This window comes from Athene noctua, chromosome 1 (genome assembly GCF_965140245.1).
Source record: "Athene noctua chromosome 1, bAthNoc1.hap1.1, whole genome shotgun sequence".
NCBI lineage: Eukaryota > Metazoa > Chordata > Aves > Strigiformes > Strigidae > Athene > Athene noctua.
In genome coordinates this window covers 75,243,576-75,257,360 of record NC_134037.1, presented here as the reverse complement: position 1 = coordinate 75,257,360, position 13,785 = coordinate 75,243,576, and positions in this window count along the sequence as shown.

Genomic DNA, 13,785 nt, shown 5'->3' with positions numbered 1-13,785 from the left:
CTTTGTGCTCAGAGTAATATTTTATTATTTAATAATTTTAAGATTCTCTCCAGTGATAAGAAATCTAGTTTCTTCATGCCTACAAGCTTTAACAGTAGATATCTTACATAAAATAAGAGCAGAAATATTAAAAATCACCAGAAGGCATATACACATGACACTGACCTAAAGATACATGAGTGCTGCCTGGCCTTCAATACTCTTGTGATCATCCAGTCGTTACAGTACATGACTATGTCCACCTCCTAAATTTTCCTTGGACTTGCTCTTCTATCTTGTCTACATCACTACAGCTTTTTGAACACTAATCTATCCGTATGTGAAAGGACAAGACTGATAATATCTCGGTTATGAAGTGCTTTTTTGACTGTATCTGAGATCCAGTTCTTCAAGGCATCCATTGCAATTTCCTGAGCATCTGTACACTAAAATGGATTTTATGAATTCTCAGTAAGATATGCGCAGTATGTTGCAACATAAACTCCAGAAATGAAAAGGATGTTGCTGGGTGACCTTATTCACTAAGTGGATCAAAATGCCTGGGTAAAAACTTTTGATAAGGGTGACTTGGTACACAATTTGTCTCTCTGGGCATGATCCAAAGCTTATTTAGCTCAGTGCTTGATGCAAAGACTGACTACATAGGTTTTAGATTATACTCTGCCTCTCCATTGAATCTTTGAAATCACTGCTCTCTTTCAGACAATCTCAGGTTCATTTATCTGGTACTTGTTTCTTGTCATGTCTTAGCTCCCCCTTTTGCTTTCAAGTACCTGTGGCATGTTGTCTCCCTATTCTCTTCACAGAATACTTCTGTTGTATTCTCTGAGTCCATGAGAAATTTACAGATAAAAAAGTTCAAATATTTATTCTCACAGAAAGCAGTGTGCAATTTTATTCACAAAGTTTCAGTAATAATAGAGCCAAGAACAAGGCAATGACCTGATTTAGATCACTGATTCTCATCTTTGTGTGGCTCAGCCCCACTTGAAAAATGCCTTCCTGAGGCTCAGAGTTCCTTGCTATGCTGAGTCCAGCTCCTGTCTCATTCCCACAGGCTACCTAGGGGCTACTGCCTTGGCTCCTCAAAGCTCCCCTCCAGATGTGCAGGGCAGAGGCAGCTGAGCTGGTCTTGCACACCCCTTATCACTTGGGAGTGGTGTAGCAAGAATCTCATGCTTGCACTACAGAGATTCCACTGCTGACACTAATTTACATTGTGGGAAATCATATCACAACAAGTGGATGTCAGCATGCTAGGGAGAACTGGGGTAGTATTATAAATAATGGTAATCATAACCTTGTCTTGCTCTGAATTGACATATAGGCGGAAAAAGCTTATCAGAACAGATGGCTTGATATATACAAACAAAACTTTGTGAATATGTGATTAGACATGACAGTCCTTATTGTTTCACCCATCTAGATTTTGATGGGAGAAGCAATACCAAAATTTTGAGTTGTGAACAATCTTTTTCTGCAAAGCCCCTGAGTGGAAAATCAGCGTATATGAATAGCTTCCCTGCTGGTCTGGTTACATCAGCTACACAGACAACATAAGTGGAGCTGACAAAAGTTGTCTTCCTTCTGTACAGTTACATCTGCCAAGGGGGCCTGGCTGCATATTGTCATCCAGCAAGGTGACATAACTCTTTGCAGCACCAGCTGACACTGCTACCCTGTGCAGCTCATACTAGACCTACTCTCCAAAGGAGCAGCGTTCAGTCTGGACACATCCACAGGTTTCAGATCCATTTTTAACCTTGGTAGTTCACAGTAAAAGAGTTAATTCATCCTGTAAAAACAGCAGCCATAATTGATTCAACATTCTCAGAATAATTTTCAAGTTATTTGACCTGACTGCTGTGAAACTAGAACTTATCCTATTAAGAAGTCAAATGCTTTGTTCAAATGCTCTGTTCAAATACTTCTACATCGAGAGCTGTTTAGCAGAGCAATGTCTAACCTCGCACCAGCAGAAGATCCTTGTCCCATTTTAGCCAATAGCAAGGAATGCAGGAAGGTCAGGGAGGCAGAATAATGGTTTAGAAAAGATCATTAATCAATCAGAAATGTTGGAATCCCCCCTTTCTCCAAAACCAATACTGCTATGCAAATAAAGTCATAAAAGTGATGGTGAAAAAAAACAAAGGACAAGGAACACTTTTTGTCTGACATATACAATAGGAGGTTACAAATGTGCTGGTTTTGCTAATGAGTTGGTTTTGCTACAGTTGGTCATAAAAGCAGACCTTTCCTCCTACGTGGAGATCTTGTGTCCCTTTTTTATGTGGGTGGAGATACCCCTTGTATAAATAGTCTAAAAAAGATAAAAGATGTCATAATACCTCCAGGAGAAAAGATGGGCAAGATGGGAGAAAACTGGTATTTCCTTACTATTACAATTGCTTTTTGCATGTACACTGTTTTGGTTTTAGGGAGAAAAGATCACAGAAACAGGTGTATATAAGTTTTGTGAGAATGAAAATGCTTTCTAATTTCCTACATTCATAATGCTTAGACACAAGTTTGCTTTCACCTGTTTTAGATATTTGAAAAATTATCATTGCCTGACAGTTCTAATATGGAAAATAATTAACAATATAATGGCTCTTCTCCCCTGGCTCTTGACTACAACTCAACAGTTGGATGTATGCACATAAACTTTGAACACAGGTAATTAAATTACAATGTGCTATAATAACATGATAATTAGTTATGCCATTGGCGCTTCAGTCTTCTGTAAGTCAGGTCATAGTGAGAAAATGTCAGATTACTGGAAAAAACTGAGATACTGTGAATTAAAAATTATCATAACATGGTCTTGCAGTGAACTTCAAAAAGGGTGAAAAAAATCTTTTGAGAACAGGGGCTTTGAGCCACGTAAGTAATGATCTGTGCTTCTGCAATTAGACATTATATGCTTACCGTTCCACACTGTTTGGTGGAAATTGTAGTGTAAGCAGTTTTAAATTAAGAACAAGGATTATCACTCTTTAGAACTGAGGAAGTAACTGATTCATTCAAATAACTACATCTTTTTACAAGTGAAATAAAGAAATGTGATTAGTTTACAGAGAAGAACTGCATTGTGAGAAAGACTTACACTCTCTATAGACTTCTTACAGCTTATGAGTTTCATCTTACTCAGATCATTATTAAATAGAAACAGGTCCCTGCAGGCTTGGTTTTAATTTAAGGGTGACAAAGCTGAGAAACATGGTGTACAAGCAAAAGCTTGCAGAGCAGAAATGAATGATTATGTAAAGAAATTACATCCTCTGGCATGAAGTTTCATATCTGCACAGTCTGCTCATTACATTTCACAGCAACCCTACAATTCAAGATATTCGTTGTCAAGTAAGTAAGAATAAATCAAGCGAGGTCCATAATTCAACAAGAGAAGTCATTCCTAGTCCTGCTAGTCCTTCCTAGCCGAAAGGAGAAGCAAAAAGAAAAGACAACCACGTCTTGTTCATTAGCTGTTGAATGGATTTGTTTCACTGCAAATAAGGAGAGCTGTCACAGAATAACAACCAAGCAACATGTCATGCTGTGTAGAAATGTTTTTAAATGCTTCCATGCACATTGTACAATCTCTCTCCAAATAATATGCTCCTTAAATTCTTTGGGAACATTTCCTCCTTAGAGCTCCCTTTTTAATCTTATGAGCCAAATTCATTTAACGGAGTGAGGTTTTATTCATTCGTGAAATGAAAAACAAAGCAAAATAGATTAATAAACAATGTGCTTTATGTTAGAATCATTGTAAAATTCTGCTCAATTTATCCATTGGCCTTGTTAGCATTGTTCATAGCATAAAAGTGCCTTTCTTGGTGTCTTCTCTGTGTGCAAGTAGGCTGGAAGTTCTTGGCAGTTACAATGGCAGTAATTTCCCCTTGTAACTGCAAATATTTCCAATGCTGTGAGGTGCTTCTCCACTGAGTGCTCTGTGGGTGTCATTAAAGAGGTTTAATTATATGCCACATATATGCTACAGTCTCTAGTTCCAGTCTTTATACACAGGCTGCATGAACTTAAATCCCAGTAGTTTAAGTATTTCATTTGGGGGATGCTTAAAATACCGTAGCAAATACCAGGAGCCCCCAAATGATTGTTCTCACAGCTGTTCAGAGTTCTCATAGAGTGAGGATGCAAAATGGAAAAGACAGGTATAATATAGTGTTAGCTTAAGGCAGGCAGAGATCGTGAGTTCTTATCCAAACTCTGAGCATTATCTAATGGCACAAGAAGCACTCAAATTCAGAACCAAATTCTATGATAATTCAGCGGCATGTTTTGATCATTGTGAACTATTTGGAAGAACAGTGAACATAGCGTGAGATAGACAGCAAATGGACCTGCTAGTCAGTGATGAACTGGGAGAAGGTCCAGGTGTCTTCACTGCTTGTTATGTCTTTCACACAGACTTGTTCTAGTGTGTTGCCAATCTCCGCTAAAGGCTAGAGTTTCCTCATGTGCAACCATAATAGTTATCCAAAATGCCTGCAAATCAAAGCTCATATGATCTACTTTTAAGTTTTAAAGTCTCATCTGAAAAATCTCTGGGGCATATACCACATCAAACCCGATTATCTACTTCCAAAAAGCTGAAGGGCTTGCTAATTATCTGTCTGAGCTGTTATGCCATGAACATGTACATTCTAGACAAGTCCAGGAAATGGGTCCATTTTCTGAAATTCCTCTGAAACATATGCACTCCAGACATGCTGAGGAAGACATTTTAGCAAAAAATGAATGACCACCATGCATTTATCATACTTAGATTATTATAGGATATTCTACCTTTATTCTTTAACAAGTTAAACAAAATTATATTAACCAACAGGCATATTTTATCAGAAAATCTAAAGAAACCACATGACACCAGGCACTGGTAATAAAGTGCAGAGCTTTTAGTTTCTAGGGTGGGTTTTTTTAAACCAATTTATGCACTTTTTGTGTGTGTGTGTGTCTGAAATCCATTATCTCTGCAAGTATCTGAACAGCTTTCATGTAAAGGTGGCTGAAAGAGCAAAACCTCTTTATCTAATTGCAGTTATTTTTGCCCTGTCAGAGCTAGAAACCCTTCTCTTGTTAAGGAACTTTTGTAGGAAATGGGTATTGCTCCTGGTTTGCCAAGAAAAGATGGCCTATGTGTTTACATGGTCTGCGTGTTCATTTGCCCATCAATCTCTCCCATACCAGGTGTTGAACAAGCTGGTTGGTTCATTTCAGTCATACGTAGAGAGGCTTACAGGCTTAAGTCCTGACAAGTTTCAAAAAAGTCAGGAACCGGATTTATGATATGTGCCCACATCCCACCACAGGAAAGCGGATGAAATTTCATCCATTCCATGTTCAGTTGGGCAGCAGCGTGCCAGTCCATCAGTGGTCACACCAGCTCTGGCCTGACAGTCAGTGTGAGCACAGCTCTGTGCCATCCCTAGCACAAGTGGTGCCTTCCCTAGTGGGTGCGCCGTAGGAGTCACAAGGAAGAAATGCAGTTTTTGAAATGAGAACGGGGAAGCTTTAAGACAATGAAAATATGCAACTTCATTCTGTTTCATCATTTCATTCAATAGCTTGTTTTATTTAGGTGTTTGTTTTTGTTGCTTCAGGGGCAGAACTTTTGTGCCTGTTTGGGCTTTTATTTTCTGGCTGAGCTTTTTAAGATTAATAGTGCTGTGAGTGTGAACAGTAACTGTGAATGCTCAAAACTGCAGTCAATGAGAGCCAAGGCTGCTCAGCGGTTCTCAGAGGAAAGTTGTTTGATCCAGGAAAATGAGCACTGGATTGGGCCCCAAATTCCAGTTCCAGTTCTGCCATCTATTCCCTGCATGGTCTCCAGAGACGGATTTTGTTCCACTTCCACGGACAGTAAATGGAGGTAATAAGATACATTTAATCTCATAGCAAGGATATAATCATTAAAGTTTATGATTCATTTGGACACTGTTGTGAGGAATGCTCTAGAAGGATCACAGGAAAGGAATAATTCTGCATTTATTCCATAGCATAACCACTGGTTAAGTAACAAGGATAAAAACAGTGAACAGGTGTTGGATTCTCTAAGCATACTCCACTACAGTGAATGAAACTGGGAAGGGGAAAGAATATGGCTGTGTTATTAAGGACTGGCGCACAGATATGGTGTCAATTAAAGTTGGATGGACAGCCTCATTTCTGGTATTTCATAACTTTGAATGCTTGGCTTTTTAAGTGGAACATTATTTCTTAATTAAGTAAAAATGTAGTTTCAGTCACCTGTACTGTGCAAAAAAAGTCCACTGAAAAATATCCACCATAGTGACACCGCGTGGTTAGAATTCACACTCTGTAGAACGGGCAGCAGTTGGTGGTATATTCAACAAAGAGGTTAAGAGATCACTGGATGATGGGTTCTTCAAACCAGCAGATGAGTGGCATGGGAGAAAGTGCCATTGCTGCAGGGGGCCAACCTGTGTAGGTAACCTGTAGACTTTGCTCTCTCAGCAGTCATTTAATAAAGCACATTAGCTTTGAGGCATGAGTCTCAAGTACTGTGTCAGCTTTCCTACACCAATTCGTGTGTCTGACACTAAGCATATCCTAGGTACTGTGTTGGACTGAGAGTGGTTTTTTTGTCAGTATTATAGTTTTCAAAAACTACTAAACTTGCTTCAGACCTCACCCCTTTATAAATAGATCTTTGCTTTAGTTGAGAGATATAAACTAAAGAATCATTGAAACTAAAATCAGGAGTCTTGAAATACATTATTATTTTCAAAAATCAAAATTGCTATTAGGTCAAACTACTTAAATTACAAAGATCTTGGGCAATTTTCTGGAGGGAAGCATCAGAATAATAGGTCAACTGGAAAAAAAAAGGACTTGAGAAGAGTTCTTTGATGTAGTTTATAAGAGGCCGCCAGAAGAAATGTTTTCATTTAGGAGTAAAAGAAGAAAAAGAAAAAAAAACATATCTATGACATGTCATGTGACAAGTTGCTATTTGAAAAGACTGTTTATGGTTGTTAAAACTTCATACATATCTAAAAACCAATTTGTAAGAAAAGCTCTCTGATCTGCAGCACACATACAAGCACATGTAAGAAAGAAAGTGTTTGCTAGGTCCAACAAATGGAAGTAATGTTGACTGTAGCTTTGGGACGTTTTAAATAAACACCTTTAGCACTGAATGGAACTTCTATACATGCAATCTGTAACTCCCTCTGTTCTTTAAGTGAGCTTCCTTCTGCCAAGAACTCGATTCTTTGGTGGTTTGCATCTATTACATAAAGAAACTGTAAAATTAGCTCAGAAGAGCTGACACCAGAGCTCTACAACCAGCCAGATTGTTCTTAGGAAGAAAATAACCATCATCTGGAAGCTATGTGTGTATAACTTAGTATCTCCATCACCATCACCAGACACAGAGCTGCAACAGCACGGAAAGGAATGTTCATGCTTTGTTGTCCACAATACTTTATCCCACTGAATTTGCTGTCTTGATGTTTGAGAGACCAGCTTAACATTTAAGAACTATATGACAAAAGTGGTTAGACACCTTTAAAATTGGTGAGATCGATACCAGTAGTTAGAGGATTGGATTAAACAAATAAGAGAAAAAAACACAGACCGAAGTATTTCTGAAGTAGTCAGGAGCTTTTTGACCCTACAAATTAAATGAAAAACTAATAGTGCCTGATTTGTAAACTTAACAGAGTATCTTAAAAAGAGAATCAGATAAGTTAAATTTCTTTAGTAGAGTATCTCACCAAAAGAAAATAAGAGACAATAATAAAAAGAGGAATTGAAGAAAGATAAGTAGGTACTGATAGAAAATCAGTAGAAATACTTCAGTTTAGGCTACAACACTGGTTTTGTCTTTTATTAAAATGGGATGTGAACCCAAGGACTCTAGGTCATCAGCCATGCATCAGACTAATAATTACAAAAGTGTTTTTAATTGATAGGTTTTCATCTCACATCTTCCAAAGTTAATATAATTATTTTTATTTTGTAGATGGGGAACCTCACCAGGAAGACCAAATGACTTTTCTAGCATTATGTGGCATGTTAGTAGCAACTGGAAATAAAACACAAACTGAGATTCTGGGATGTTGTTTTGACATTTCACACCATGGTGCCTTTCTAGAAATGACACATGACTTAGGTCTGAGAGCCAGGCAAACAATATGGTAAGTTTTTTTCAGGAATGTGAGATGAAGTCCACTGAGTGACAGAAAATTCTCGTTGCCTTCCTACTTTCTTTGTGAATCTGCTACAATTGTCAGCGTCTCTTTTGTGGTTTTAGCTCATTTGATTTGTGTGTTTTGGGCCTCTCTTCATGACATGATGACTTTCTGAAACTGAGTGTTTTGTAATTAGGCACAAATGTGCACATTGTTTTCTCTTTCTTTTGTCTGTCTTCTCTTTAATTTCCTGAAAACTGGCAGTAATCAAATATATCCCTTTTCTTCCAGATTTCCTTGCAGTATTGCTTGGTCCAATTTTAGGGATTCACCATATTTGCCATCTTTTTAAATTTTACTGGCATCTCTAAACTGCCCTAGGAAAATAAATTATGCTGATCTGAAGTACACCAGGATGAAAGCTTCTTCCCTCATCCAAAGAATCCTAGGAAAACACATCTTCCAGATTCCTAGACGAGAAGGCAATTGCTGTCACCTAATTGAGTGATTATAGTCACCTCTAGTAAGCTTAGAGACAAATGCCTGTTGGAAATCCTATAGCAAATCAAAGCTTGTTCATAGGCTGCCAGGGAACCGTCATGACTGGACTGTGAGATGTCTGTGCTGAATTAATTGCTGGTGAATTATGTAAAGCGCAAAGCCTGAGAATGTTATCTCTGACATAAACAGACTGTGCTCACAAAACAAAATATTTGGAAGCAGAGAGATCTGCTATATAACTCAGCTTACTGTGGTGAGATGGAAAGCAAAATAAAGATTATAATTGCACTCCAAGTTGTCCAGTTGGAAGAACAGTCCTAAGACCTAAATATGTTACCCAGTGGCAATTTTACATACTCTCTTGGCAGTAGTTTGAAAACTAGCAAATAATAATCAGTCATTAATAATCTCTATTAAAACTTGATAGCAGACAATAAACCAGATGCCCTTTTCCTTGTTCATTGCTGCTCATGGAATTAGCAACATTCACATCCTAATGTTCAGCTTCATTGTTATTCAGCTTGCAAAAATTTTCCAAAGATCCTGATCTGATATGGGTTGGGCTCATTGATTTGTTTAATTTGTTCACCTCTCTCACTAGCTACAGAGCTTAATGAATTAAAAAACCCGAGAAAGCCAAAAACAATGAATCTGAGCTTTTGAAACATTAGGTATGGATAAGAGTGCAATTACTTTTTGAAAAAAAAACCCCTGCAGTGACCTTTTAGAAGAGTATATCATAAGCATTAAACACAGATATTCAATTGCCAGGACTTCTGCCTAGAATGAGCTCTTTATTGTCTTTTATGTTTAGACAGTTTAGAGATGTGTAGGTGATGAGGTCTCCATAGAATAAATAGGGGTTGAGGGAATAATGATGCAGCTTAGGTAGACCAAACTGAAAGTAGCTTATGTTTGACTGTCTGTTGCTAACAATGCAGGAAATAGGCAGCAGTGTTTTAGGTGATCACCACAAATAAAAGTAAAATTATGGAAAAATTATAAATATCTATAGCAAAAAGGAGCAAAATGTATGTAGATCAGCCGTACAGTGATGAAAATTGGCACTGAGCAACCATGCCAGTCTGAAGGACAAGAATGTCTTGGGAGCCAACCAGAGAGAGCATAGATAAGCTATTGTCTTTGTCTCTCAGCTGATCAGCCAGCTGGCAGAAGCACTCAGCCCCAGTTCCCCAGCTGCCAGCTCTCCACGGACAGAGTGGTGCTGCTCCTCAGGAAGGATCTGGCAAACAAGGCACATACAGCCAGGGGCAGGTCAAGAACTGGAGCACCGTGATGAAGCACACACTCAAGAAAGAAAATGACTTGAAGGACACTCTAATCCTGCACACACAAAGAAAACAAAAAATTGCTTTCCTCAGTGAATGATGAACCTGAAGACTGTTTTATATGCAAATACAGGCAAAGCAATTGGTGAATTAACAGCTTCATTCTCACACAGTCACAGTAGTCACACACTATATTTGTAATTACAAATACATTATTTCCACACTTTCCATTTAAAAATGCTAATTGAAAAAAAATGCTAACATGATTAGCAAAATACATTTTGCCTGTGTACATACATTGAGCCTGAAGGTCTTTAAAGAAGAATAATACCAGATAGAACATTTAGATGGAGAGAATACACCACTATGGAAACAGACAGGACATTATTTTCTTCTTTTTCTTTTTCTTTATGGTGGAGCGTGGTGCTACACCTATAAGACCATTATTCAAATACTTACAGACCTCAGGAGCAGTGGTGCTAAGATGATATACTATTGCAGCGGGAGATATTCGCTTTCTCAGTAATGAAGGCTGGGAATCTCCATTATTTTTCTTCAGCCTGCTTGAAATTTAAGCAAACCTTATCCATGCCAGGTGTCTGCCTCGGGCTGAAAACCTCTAAAACTTGTCAGCACGACCTGTTCAGCTATTTCTCAATAATAAATTAGAGGGAAAAAAATACTGTCCCAAGTCAATGAAAAAAGCTTTCTTTTGGCTGGAAAGGTTTGAACTTCCATGGTTGGCAGCAGGACCTTGGAAACTGACACAGGGGTAGCACATATCAAACTTCACATATCTGTAAAAAACTCTCAAAATTGGCCAGGGGCCTCTTAGTCACTGTAGTTCAAACACCAATTTCAGCAACTGGAAATTAAAATGAGCTCTAAGAAAGCCTAAATTCCATCATAATCTTCACATAAATTACACTGATACTATTATTTGGTCATAATATGACCTGCCCTGTAGCATGAGCTCATAGTCCGTTTAAAGCAGAGAATAGCATTGAGGCCAACACAAAATACAGTAAGTATGGCTAGTTTCCTTCAAAATCTTTGTCAGAGAAGCTTGCATTTTTGATTGGGAGTAAAAAAGGGGAAGAGCATCTTCATCTCTCCTGTCACAGCTGTGAAACTCTGCAGCAAAGAGTGCAGTGGAAAGCATCTACATTTTCAGCTGAACCTGCAATGAGTGAATAAGTATGATGTATATTTCTGTTTACATGCATATTAGCTGTATTTTCAGGTTTGGCGTAATATCGATCTCTTTCACTCTTGTGTCCCACCACAAAAACTAAGAAACTGGCTGCAATGACAAAGCTCATGCACATGAATAACCTCTAGAAAGTGAGGTGGGTGGGATGACTCACAGTGTCTGAAGTTCCACACTCGTTTAGATGTGTAAGCAGAATGGGGACTTAGTATTACATACTTTAAAAAAAGTTACAGAACATTTTTTGTTTCAATTTTTCTACTTTGCTCCATGTGTAAGATACAACAAATGCTGCTGTTTTAAAGGGTTGTTACAAATGAAATAAATTTTAACATTAAAATGGAATGTGTTGATCAACATGGATTTCTTTACAGTAGTGTCTGCTTTTCACTTTTGTCACTCTAAGTATCTATGTAATTTGGTATCTGTGTTTCCAAGTCACATTTTATTTTAGTCATACTTCTGTAGCTGCAGATATTGTGCAGTGTGGTACAGGAAAAGTACACTTGTTAACTAAGATAAGCTAAGAATGATAAGGATTTTAGATAAGAATGACACAAAATATCACGTTGACTCATCAACACAAACATAATTGGGAATTTCTAGTACTTTCCAGTACTTCAGTTTCGGAACTGTTTTAAAACAAATGAAAAGTGTTTTTCTAGGGTGGCTCCTGTCTGGTTTGTGCCTACGGAGGAGTCTGCCAAGCTGGAGATGCTACCAGTTGCCACTAGAGTAAATCCTCTTACCTCACTCCTACCTTCAGCTGCTCTCTGCCTCAGTATTTTGCTGTAGGTGCCATTAGTTAATCACCATCAGGTAGGCCATTGCCTAGTCTGTATTGATGAGATATCAAAATGACCCTGATTTTGTGCAAGAGATCAGGTGGAGTCACTGTGGATGGAAAGTATGGGCCTTGCATGGAAGAACTTCTGTTCCCTTCCTAGCACATGGCTTGGGACTACTGAGGACAATGGGGGGATGTTTAGTGAATACTGGAAAAAGTGTTGTGGGAATTTGGAGAAATAAGGTCCCCTAAACAAACTGGAGTGAAGAGCTAGCAAAGGAAGAAAGAGTTTATGATAATATTTCCCTCAGTATTTCACAGACTCTTCCATTTTGCTTCCCTGAGCCCCAGTCAACCGCTGTCCCTCCTCCTGGCCCTCAGTCTAGGTCTGCAATGGTGCTCTACAAGTACTCCCATTTTGCCACTCATCTGCCTGCCAACAGCACTCCTGAGGAGCACTGCACTGGTTCAACACTAGAGTATTGAACTCATCTTCTTCAGAGTGCTGACAATGAAGGCAAAGACTTTACCATTCTCAAATGCAAAAAGGAAAAAAAAAAATATTTGTGGTCGAGAGAATTCCAAAGCTGTTTCTCTCAGTCTGTGGTCTGCCTAGATGTAGATTTACCAAAAGGCAAGGAATTCAGCAGATCTTTAGCACTTTCACTTAACTGCCCCCACATCATGTGTTGCAGTCACAGCCAGAGGACAAGACAGTCTTTCAGTCTCTCTTCCAGCCTCAGCAGTCTTGTACCCATTCACTTTCTGACTACCTCAAAGGTATAAAGGACTTTTCAAAAGAAAAGAATTAACGATAAACATAGCCCAGAATTTGGTTAACAGGAAGCCTGTAAATGAGGAACAAGTAAGCTTGATTGCCATGTAAAGATGTCAGTCCAAGCTCAGCACCATTTGTTTGCATAGATTACAGATGAGTTAGTCTGAGAAAGAATATCCTATCCTCTGTGCAAGACCATCAGGCCTCATGAAATAGGCCTCTGTGATCATCAGAGCTCTCTCCAGATTTTTGCCGAAGACTGGCAAAGGTCACTGTTTCACATTAATTCCTCATGGCTGGTTTCTCTTCCTCTTCCAGAAAAAAGCATTCGTCTATTACTCCATCGTATAGACTGTTATTTTATAGGTTTTAATAAAAACTTAATATTTCTTTTTCTAGTTTTCCAATATATATTTAGGGTTGTTTAATAATAGTTTTGCTTGCAGGCATCCAAGATACATTTTACAACCGACACAAAGACAGTAATCTGTGTTTCTGCAACCACATCTTTCAAGTATAAGCAGAGTTGTCCTATATGTAGGCTGTGTGTATATTACAGGTTCTAGTCCACATAATATAGTTAAGTTTGTGGTCAGGAGACAACAGTATATCATACTGCCTTGTAGGAAGTAAAGCCCCAGACAGGCTAATAGAGGCTTTCTGTTCATGGGTGCTCCCACACAACTGAAGGAGTATATTTTCAGTTGCATTTGTAGACCATAAATTCATATATACGTTTCATGTAACTTTAATTCAATCCTCTTGTGTATGTGCTTTGTTGTCGAGCATTTTACTTGGTCACAGCAGTATTTTTCCAGCAGACCCCCTGCCTTGCGTGCTTGCCTTGATCTCTACTGTTTCCGTGTTACTATCACTAAAAGCAGTACTTTGGAACATTTCCCTAGAAAACCAATGTTAGAAGAAAGCATTCAGTCACCTACACTGCTCCAGGCAGTACAATCTGTCTGTTATAACAATACTGTTTTACAACGCAGAATTTTTTTCCCTTTGACTGTTGGGAAATGCTACACAGACCAAAGGAA